Source organism: Podarcis bocagei (genome assembly GCF_964188305.1).
Source record: "Podarcis bocagei genome assembly, chromosome: 10".
In the NCBI taxonomy this organism is placed as follows: domain Eukaryota; kingdom Metazoa; phylum Chordata; class Lepidosauria; order Squamata; family Lacertidae; genus Podarcis; species Podarcis bocagei.
In genome coordinates, this window is record NC_138135.1 from 67838415 (window position 1) to 67849603 (window position 11189).

Genomic DNA, 11189 nt, shown 5'->3' on the forward strand with positions numbered 1-11189 from the left:
AACACCAGGGGGAACTTTTAACAGTGCCTTTAATTAAAGAGGATCTATGAGACCAAACAGAATATATTGGTTACTGGGTGGCTTAGGTGCTGAAAAGTAGTCTCCCAAAGTTTCCAAAGATGTTTTCCGTTGGGTTTCTCTTCTGGTTTGCATATTGAACTGTGGGTTCTGGGGTGGAGGTGGGGAGACAGGACTTAAATTAAGCAACAAAGGGGAGTAACAAGAGTGTTTAAGATTAATATTTATGCTGCACTGATAAATTTGCCCAGGTATAGCCTGGAATGGAATTGTGGTTTTTGATCAGAGTAAGTAGAAATATGAATAGGAAAAAAACTGTGGAGGACCATTGTCTTATTTGTAACAGCATGGCAAGTTTGAGTGGCACTTAGATTGATACAGAACACTTTTTGATTATTATTATTATTATTATTTTTAAAAAACACACCATAAACACATATTTGAGTTGGTCGAAGTCATGCAATAGCACTTCAGGAAATTCTGTCCAGTTCCAATCAATTGTTGTGCAGCGATAGATCACAGTGACAACTGTTTCTCATTTGGAATACCCAGGGGAGTCATGTGCTGTTCACACTTTGTCTCAAGGATACCTATTGTTCCACACATGACTTGATCAATGCCAAGTATTCTGTGGAACAACCCAAGCAAAGTGTGGGAGCATGGATATCTGCCTGGTGTTTTGGTGTGTTATATAGATTTCCTAAATATTCTTTAAATTGTCTGAATTGAAACTTTGCATGTAAAATGTTTGAGGCCCTCCAGAAAGATGTTTAGTTTCTTACATTAATGCTTGGATGTCCTAGGTAGGGCAAGGACAACAGGAAGAAGGCCAAGCTTAGGCTTTCTGTTGCTTTTCATGTAAAAAGTTTGTCCCAAGAGTTTTATAACAATAAGTCCAATCCTATCCAGATTTAGGAGAGGAGAGGATACTCCTCCAGGAGAGGAGAGGATACAGATGGACAGGTCATTGTTGTTGTTGTTGTTGTTGTTGTTTAGGACATGGGTAGGCATACTAAGGCCCAGGGGCCAGATCCGGCCCACGGACAGTCCAGGAACCAGCGTGTTTTTACATGAGTAGAAGGTGCCCTTTTATTTAAAATGCATCTCAGGGTTATTTGTGGGGCATAGGAATTCATTCATTCCCCCCCAAAAAAAATATGGTCCGGCCCCCCACATGGTCCGAGGGACAGTGGACTTGCCCCCTGCTGAAAAAGTTTGCTGACCCCTGATTTAGGACGTCCCTATTTTCATCGGAGAAATGTTGGTGGGTATGAAAACAGCACTTTAAATTGGGCTTAGAAATGCTCTGGGAAGCCAGCATAGCTAGTGTGGAATGTGCTAACTGATTGAAGTTTCCCAAAATAAACCTAAGAAGGTGTCTTGCATCGAATCAGACCAGTGTTGTCCACATTGGCAGAGGATGTTTTTTTTCCAGCGTTTAAGGCCAGGAACATTCCTAGCCCTAGCTGCATATGCCTGAGATTGAACCTGCATGAAAAGCAGATATTCCACTGCTCAGCTACAACCCCCATCTGTCTCTTCCATTTATAGGTTTGCAAGCATGGTTTTATATCGGTGCAAAGCCAAGGCTCATTCTGGAATTAAGAATGACATTTGGACGCAGCTGTCTTGAAGGAGAAATTTGTCGTTTGCTGGATCCTCTAGTTGATTGTGCTGTTTTAGAAGCAGAGGCGCTGCTCTGCTATCACACATACAGGTGATATTCTGTCATGGCAACAGTGTGCATTGGAGCAAAAGTGTGCAGATTTACAAGCTTTCCATTCAATTTTATAATCAGAATGCTTCAGAATCTGTAAGGAAAACCAATGTCTATAATTCCAACTGCTCTGGGATCACTAAGACACATTTTCATAGATATTTCTAGATGCATCAACAGAGGCACAAAACTTTGGAGGATATTGGAATAAAACAAAGAAAACTGCGGAGGAACTGAGCAGGATTCAGACTCAGGTTTTTTGTTTACTTTCCAAAGAATTTGTCTCCATTAATGGTGAAACTGGCACCTTTAGAAATGTTTCTCCACCCTTGCAAAGAACCACTCTTCAGTGTGGTAGCGCCTGCTTCCTGGAACTCTATGTCTATACACTTTAGGCAGATTCCTTCAGTGTATTGTTTTCAGTGTCTGCTGAGAAAGATTTTGTTTAGGTAAGACTCCCCAGGGATGCTATTTTATTAAGCATATTTGCTTTTCAACTTCTTATTTTTCCTAGTTTTCATTAAACGTTATGTCTATTTGCTTTTAAAGTTTGATTCATTTTTTCTTATGACCATTTTATATTGTTTTATGTAAACTACCTAGAGGTTTTTGTTAATTAAGCAATATATATATATATCTTGTGAAATAAATAAATATCACAGATGTCAATGCTTGGGGTGGGCAAATTTCTCAGTTTCAGTTTTTCTCAGTATCTTATTATTCCAACCTTAAATTCTATAGTCCCCATTTCTACCTCAGCTTGTGATTTTTTAAAAAAAAAAACAACTCATGAAAATTTCAGTGTTTTGTGCAAACACACATCCTAACATGCAATTTTTGCCTAATATACACATTTCCCCCCTAGCAATTTCCCCTAATATAATGCATTTTTGTATGTTGTGTGTGTGTTTACTAATACATGCATTTTAATGCATACTTTACTATATGCATTTTTAAAACACTTCACATGTCTGGAGGACAGCATTGCAAAATTCATGAAAGTGCGGATTTCAAAGGATGGCTGTGTTTCACTCTCCATATTATTTTAGAAACTTTCAACTAAATATGTTCACCTTTAAATACCAACTGAATCAATTTTCTCCCCCATGTCTATACATGAAGTGTTGCTTTAGATACTAGCATTTAGTGTTTGTTCATACGGATATCCTACTGTAAGGATGATAATGACTGAATCCATATACAGTGGTACCTCGGGTTACATACGCTTCAGGTTACAGACGCTTCAGGTTACAGATACCACTAACCCAGAAATAGTGCTTCGGGTTAAGAACTTTGCTTCAGGATGAGAACGGAAATATGGCTCCGGTGGCACGGCAGCAGCAGGAGGCCCCATTAGCTAAAGTGGTGCTTCAGGTTAAGAACAGTTTCAGGTTAAGTACGGACCTCCGGAACGAATTAAGTACTGTCAGGGAACTGACATCGGAGCAGAGTGGAGAGGCTAGGCTCCCAGATTCTGCAGGAGAGGGAACGAGTAAGGGAAGAGAGAGGACGCCCTCTGGGGAAAGAAGTCCAGGTGACACCAGAAAGAAGGGAGAGGCAGAGAGCACTTCGGAGGGGAGGCTCCGAGACTCTTCCAGTGAAGTCAGTGAGGAGAGTGGAGGACCACCGCTTGGCACGCCCACTCTGCGCAGAAGGCTTCCGTGCAGAGAGGCGAGGCGAAGGTTGTCCGTTAAGGAATTCTTATGCTGGAAGAAATTTAGGAGACACCCACTGACGGATTCTGCCAGTGATTGAGCAGCAGCGCATAAGGGCTGCTCAGCCGGGGAAAGACGCAACCACCCCAAGCAGTTGGGAACGGCTGGAGGTTTACACACAAGCAACCCCAATTCCCATGATAGCAATCCGTCAGTCATTTACGTTGCTTGTGTGCAAGAGGACAGGGGCACAGTCATGAGTCAAACTGGAGGAGCCGGCGCAGGAGAGGGAGCCAAAGGAGAGCAGAGTCTGGAGGAGAGAAACCGAGACTTGGAACAGCAACTGGCTCTACTAGTAGCGCGGCTGGATGAAAGGAGGACCCATGATGCCCAGGGGAAGATTACCCCCATCACAAGAAAGGTACCAGGACTAGTGCAGAAGTTTGGGGGCGACCCCAGAGATTATAACGCTTTTAAGACAGAGGTGCAGTATGCGCTGGATCTGCAGCATGATGACTTTGCCGACGAGGCGGGGATAGTCGCTTTCGTGGTGGGGCACCTGGAAGGGAGGGCCAGAGATTGGGTCCGACCCTTAATGGCGGCGGAAAACGCGGCTCTGAAGGATGTGAGAAAGTTTTTTAGCACCATGGACCACATGTTCGCGAGTGATGTTCAACAAAGTATGACTCGTAAAGAACTGATGGGGTGCAAACAAGGGAACCAGTCAGTGAGAGAGTACTGGTCGAGATTTGCGATGTTGATCCATAAACTTGGGTGGGATCTGAGTTCCGAACCAATACAAATGTTATTTGAGGAGGGCTTATCCCCTTGGGTGAGAGACGAACTTTCCCGCTCACCCCGCCCAGAATCGATGGACCAGCTGACCAAGTTGGCGCTCGCTGTAGGAGTCAGGCAAGAGACGCGCGCGCTGGAAAGGCGGGAAGGGAGAGCAGAGCGTTGGCATGACAACCGCATTCCAGACATGCCAGCGTCTACGGCACCACCCAAGGAGCCAATGGAGATTGGAGGAGCGAGCGAGCGCGGGTTTTCAAACTCCAGCAAGTGCGGAAGAAGGAGGGGAAAACAAGTAAGAAGTGTTTCCTATGCCAGCAGCCGGGACATTTTGCCAGAGTATGCCCTCAGAAGAAGGCGTGGCAAGGAATGGTGGGGGCAGTGGGAAGTGAGGAGGAAAGGAAAGAGGCGCCGGGAAACGACAGTGCTTGGCTGCAGGAAGGCGGGCACAGCAGCCAGGCGAGCAACCAGTAGAAGTGCCCAAACCAGACCCTCCCCGAGCAGCCATCGCCATAGAGGTGGTGCTAGAACTCCCAAACGGACACCCCATCAAAGTGAAGGCGCTGCTGGATTCAGGCAGCTCTTGCAACTTCTTTAGCAAGGATTTTGCGCTAGAACACCAGCTACAGGTGGTGCCTCTAGAACATCCCCTGCAAGTAACCACTATTGATGGGAGAGAACTCTTGGGAGGGGAGGTGACCCACCAGACCCCGCCCATGAAAATGACAGTTTCTAGACACACAGAGACAATTGCCTTTCACGTAGCCACCTTAGCAGGACCACCCATCATACTGGGAATGAGTTGGCTGTCACTGCACGACCCAGTAGTAGGGTGGCACCAGCGAACAGTCACCTTTGGGTCGGCCCACTGCGTAGAGCACTGCCATGGAGGAGAAAGCCTGAGGATGGCAGTAGCCAGGGTGGCAGGGATGGCAGCAGGGGAAAGAGGGAAGGTACAACCTCAGTATGTGGACTTGGAAGAAGTCTTCAGCGAGAAGGAGGCAGATCGGTTACCACCCCACAGGCCCTTTGATTGCCAGATCAACTTGCTCCCAGACGCTCAGCTGCCAGTGGGTAAGCTGTACGCCATGTCAGATAGGGAGATGCAGGAATTGCGGAAGTTTATTGACAAGAACCTGAAACGAGGGTTCATAAGGGAATCAAGGGCGGTGGGGGGTAGTCCAGTGTTCTTTGTGGACAAGCGAGACTCCAAGGAGCCCAGGCTCGTGGTGGACTTTCGTGGGTTGAACAGGGTGTCGGAGCCAGTGACCTTCCCAATGCCCAGAATTGATGACATCTTGGCCAGGGTAAGGAAGGGGAAGATTTTTACCAAGCTGGACCTTCGGGGGGCGTACAACTTGATAAGGATGAGGGAGGGGGATGAATGGAAAACCACCATGTTCACCCCTCTGGGAGCCTTTGAGTACTTAGTTATGCCCTTCGGACTCCAATCAGGCTCCTCCACATTTCAAAGCTTCATGCACCATGTGTTGGGGTCCCTGCTCTACAAGAATTGTGTAGCTTTCCTGGATGACGTCCTAATCTACTCAGAGAACGAGGAGCAGCATGTAAAAGACGTCAGGGAAGTGCTGAGGAGACTGCAGGAGCACCAGCTGTGGGTCAAACTGGAGAAGTGCCAATTCCACGCTCGAGAGGTGGAATTCCTTGGCTATAGGTTGTCGGACAAGGGCTTGGCCATGGACCCGGGCAAGGTGCAGGCAGTGCTAGAATGGAAGGCTCCCAAGAACAGGAAGGACATGCAGAGGTTCTTGGGGTTTGCAAATTTCTACAGGAAGTTCATCAAGAACTTCACCCATCTAACGGCACCCATAACGGATTGTCTCAGCAGTAAGAAGAAGTTCGAATGGACGGAAGAGGCCCAGCGGTCCTTTGAAAAGCTTAAGAGGGCTTTCGCGTCGGAAGAGCAGCTCCTACATGTGGATCTGCAGAAGCCGATGAGGCTAGAGATGGACGCGTCAGACAGAGCGATAGGAAGCATATTGCTCCAGACGGGAAATGGGGGACAGTGGAAGCCGTGTGCCTTCTTTTCCAGGAAGTTGAACAAGTCAGAGCAAAACTATACAGTGTATGATCGGGAACTGCTGGCCATTCACGAGGCCTTTCGACGATGGTGACATTTTCTCATACGGCCTAGGACCCTCGTACCTACGGGACCGCCTCTCCTGGTATGCCCCACAGAGAAACCTACGGTCTGCAAATAATAACATCCTCAAGGTCCCAGGCCTCAGAGAGGTTAGGCTGGCCTCAACTAGAGCCAGGGCCTTTTCGGCTGCGGGTCCAAACTGGTGGAATGCTCTGTCACAAGAGACTAGGGCCCTGCGGGACCTGACATCTTTCCGCAGGGCCTGCAAGACAGAGTTGTTCCGCCAGGCTTTTGGTCAGGGCGCAGCCTGACTCCCTCCTCTGGCAACCTGCTCAGAATTTTGCTTAATTGGTTGCCATCAATTTGATTTAATTAATTTTTATAATGAAATATTTTTAGGTTGTGTGATTATTTGACTGATTATTTGATTGTTGTTAGCCGCCCTGAGCCCGGCTTCGGTTGGGGAGGGCGGGATATAAATAAAATTTATTATTATTATTATTATTATAGGTGCACAGCACAAAGTCCAGGTGTGTACTAACCACAAGAACCTGGAATATTGGAGAACGGCGAGAGTACTGAACCAACGACAGGTGCGGTGGGCTCAGGAGTTTTCCAAGTTTAATTTTGAGATTAGATACGTGCCTGGGAAGGAAAATGTCAGAGCAGACACCCTCTCCCGCAAGCCCGAATACACAGAAGGGGAGGGAGGGCCAGAAGCACTTTATGTCATACCCGAGGACAGATGGGTGTGGGGGGGAGTGTTCGTAGGGAGGCAAGAGCTGGCCGGGTTGACGAGGGATGACCAGTATGCACAAACCAAGATTAGGGAAATGGGTAGTACCGAGGAAAATCAGGGGGGATTTGAAGTAAAGTACGGGGCATTGTACTATAAGGGGGCATTGTACATACCTGAAGGGGATTTGAGGAGCAGAATACTCAAACAACTACATGACAACCCCACGGCTGGACATTTTGGCCAACACAAGACAATGCTACTGGTAACCAGGCAGTTCTGGTGGCCACGGGTGAGGGAAGATGTGAAGGAATATGTACGCGGGTGCCAGCGCTGCCAGAGAGCGAAGGGGGAGAGGGCAGCACCCGCGGGGTTACTGGAGCCCTTACCTACACCAGAGAGACCATGGGAGGTGGTATCAATTGATTTTATGACTGATTTACCCAAAGCCAGGGGGAAAACGGCAGTAATGGTGGTAGCTGACTTGATGACCAAAATGTGCCATTTTATTGCGTGCTCACATGCGGTGTCTGCAGAAGAAACAGCAAAACTGTTTGTAGAGCATGTTTTCAGGTTGCATGGCGCCCCCCTGAGGATTTTATCCGACAGAGGCCGGCAATTCACGTCCAGATTCTGGAGGAAGCTGATGAGTCTGCTGGATGTCGAGGTTAGTTTCTTGACAGCCAGACACCCAGAAACCAATGGACAAGCAGAGAGAGCTAATAGCATACTTCAACAATACCTACGTTGCTACGTCAACGAGAGGGAGAATGATTGGGTGGACAAATTAGCGCTGGCTGAGTTTGCATACAATAACGTGCAACATGTGTTCACAGGGATGAGCCCGTTTATGGCAAATTATGGGTGTCAACCCGGGGCTTTCCCAGGGGAGGGGGGAGGGAAGGTGGAGTGTTCCCGCAGCTAAACAATTTGTGGAAGAAATGGAGGCTTTACACCAACAGCTTAAGATCAACCTGGAAAGGGCAAAGGAAGAGTACAAGAGGCAGGCAGACAAGCACCGCAGAGAGGGGGAAACCATAAGAGTGGGGGACCAGGTGTGGTTGTCTACCAAAGGGTTACCATTCAAAGGAGGGTGTAAGAAACTGCAGCCAAAGAGATTGGGACCGTTCGAAGTAGCCCAGCAAGTTAATTCGGTGGCCTTTAGGCTCAAATTGCTGTCTCACATGAAACTGCACCCAGTGTTCCACAGGTCCTTACTCTCACCGTTCAGGGAGGGGAGGGAATTTCTGGGTCAGCAAAGTGAAACACCCTTGCATCCACAGATGGAGGAAAGGGAACTCAGTGGCCATGCAGCTGAAATTCTCGATTCCAGGTGGAGAGGGGGGCGAGTAGAATACTTGGTGGTGTGGGAGGGGGAGTCAGAAGCGGAAAACGCATGGGTCCCAGCAGAAGAGATTAGGGATGAGTATCTGCAGGAGGAGTTTCATAGCAGGTATCCGAGAAAGCCCAAACCACCAAAGAGGTTCTGGGGAGAGCAATTTGGCACCACCGATGAGGAGGAAGAGTTTGTGGGGTTTCCCTCCTCCGAAGAGGAGGAAGGGGCGTTATCCGAAGAAGAATCCGACTGGGGAGATTGGGGAGAGAGAAGAGACAGCAGCGAATGGAGAGGGGTGTTTGTATCATCAGATGGAGGGGAGAGTTCCTTCCGGGGGTTTCCTGCATCACCGTCCGAGGAAAGGACGGGGGAGGGGGAGGGTCCTGGGAGGGAGGTGGATGTCAGGGAACTGACATCGGAGCAGAGTGGAGAGGCTAGGCTCCCAGATTCTGCAGGAGAGGGAACGAGTAAGGGAAGAGAGAGGACGTCCTCTGGGGAAAGAAGTCCAGGTGACACCAGGAAGAAGGGAGAGGCAGAGAGCACTTCGGAGGGGAGGCTCCGAGACTCTTCCAGTGAAGTCAGTGAGGAGAGTGGAGGACCACCGCTTGGCACGCCCACTCTGCGCAGAAGGCTTCCGTGCAGAGAGGCGAGGCGAAGGTTGTCCATTAAGGAATTCTTATGCTGGAGGAAATTTAGGAGACACCCACTGACGGATTCTGCCAGCGATTGAGCAGCAGCGCATAAGGGCTGCTCAGCCGGGGAAAGACGCAACCACCCCAAGCAGTTGGGAACAGCTGGAGGTTTACACACAAGCAACCCCAATTCCCATGATAAGTACTTAACCTGAGGTACCACTGTACCTACACAGAGCTATAAACTGTGCAATACATCTAGAGATACTGCCAGTCAAGAGATTCCTGTCCTGTTGTTCTCTAAATTGGGGCCAATTTCTGATTTCTGACCACCTCTATAGATTGAGAACTTCAGGTCTTCTCATGTGGCCATTCTGTTACCTCCCTCAGAGAAGAACCAGTGTCCTTGCCCTGTCTTGATACCTTTCCCCACAACCTTGGTAGCACAAAGCTCTCAAGTCCTGCATCCTGTATCTGGCATCAGCTCACAATCCTGAATCCCTGATGATACTGCTGACCTTTTTCTTGAAGTCTAGGCTTTCCTCCTCTCAGTCCTTGATCCTGCTGCTCTCACAGGGCAGTGCCAATCCGGGCTAGGCTGTTGTGTTCCACAGCTGTCACTCGTTCCTCAACTTCCTACTGCTGGCCTTATTAATCCATTCCCATGGTGTCAGAGTGTCAGTCACAGATGAGTCCAGAGACCTGCACCAGAACAGCTTGCCCAGTCACAGATATAGCCATCGTGATGTTGGAAAGAATCACATGCCTGCGAGCAATGGCTGCCAATTATGGTACCATCATTTAATCGTGCACAGAATAAGAAAATAGCTGTGCAAATGAATTATTATTATTATTAATGGTGGCTATGTAGAAAACTTTGAGCAAAGGTGAAAAAAACATACTGAAAATGTATGCGCTCTGCATCTCTAATAAGTTTATTGTTCAGACTTTTACTTGTGTTATTCTCTAGAGAGGCATATGATTGCCAGCAAATTGAAGGCTATAGGCCTCCTTAATTGCTTTCTTGTCAGTATCCCGAGGAAGCATTTGAGTTCTTGAATTTTAAGCTGTCCGGTTTGTTCCTTTGTTTCCTGAATGTAAGAAAGTTAAAAGTAGCTGAGGCATGCTGTTGCGGGTCTATCAAGCAAAGTTTGGAGTTGGTGTAAGCATATTCTTAACTTCTTTAACTATATATCAATCAAATTATAAAGATTCTCTTGCCTACAATGCAGCAAAGTTACACTGCTATTTATCTGGCAGCTCCAGACATTCCTTTCCTGTATAATCAGAACTTTCTAATAGGTCTCGTTTCTCTCTAGTTCCTACAATTGCTTCCCATGCAGAGAGTTATTAGTTCCTCAAGGTTCCTTCGTATAATATGGAAAAGAACGTGTTTTTGCAGTTTGAGGACCAGGTATGGATGCGCATTTCAATTGGTCTGCATTTATAAGTGAAGCAGCCTCATTTGTACCTCCCAGAATATCATTATTCTTTAGATTTTTCACTTCTCTCCATAGTCGTTGAGTAAAATAGCATACTAAAAATGCATGTTTTGGAATGAAATACATTTAGAAATTAAGATAAAAACACACATCTAAGTATGTATTTTGTGATAAACTACATATATAAAAACTAATTTGCATATGTTTTTTTTCTTTTAAAATCTCAGATGAAAGTGGAAATGGAACAGAATGGACTTACAAAAGAACATACATGACCCACAGACCAGAAGTAAACTGATCCACCCATCCCTAACGTGGACACTATAATGTTAGTAGGGGGGATGCTGTCTGCATATGTATAGGCTGTTATTCTGCATGTTACATGTCACCAGGCCATTCATTATCATTATCATTATCATTATCATTATCATTATCATTATCATTATCATTATCATTATTTATTGAATTTATATACCACCCTATACCTGAAGGTCTCACAAAAAAAGATCAAAATATATAAAATAACGACAATGACTCAATAAGATCCCTCCCCCAAAATAGCCAAATTTTAAAAGGGTATAGGATGTTTATCAGGTCAACCAAAGGCCTGGTTAAAAAGGAACATTTCTGCCTGATGCGTAAAGCTGTGTAATGAAGGCGCCAGGTAAACTTCCCTGGGGAGAGCATTCCACAGATGGGGAGCCACTGCAGAGAAGGCCCGTTCTCATGTTGCCACCCTCCTGACCTCTCGGGGAGG

General features: G+C 46.8%; 1 long non-coding RNA gene across 1 annotated transcript; it reads left to right on the forward strand.

Annotated features, from left to right (window-relative positions):
• Positions 1-572: 572 nt before the first annotated feature.
• LOC308596646 lies at positions 573-2283 on the forward strand. Its single transcript, XR_014012601.1, has 2 exons — positions 573-700; positions 1570-2283. It is a non-coding gene; the product is annotated as an uncharacterized lncRNA (long non-coding RNA).
• Positions 2284-11189: the final 8906 nt, after the last annotated feature.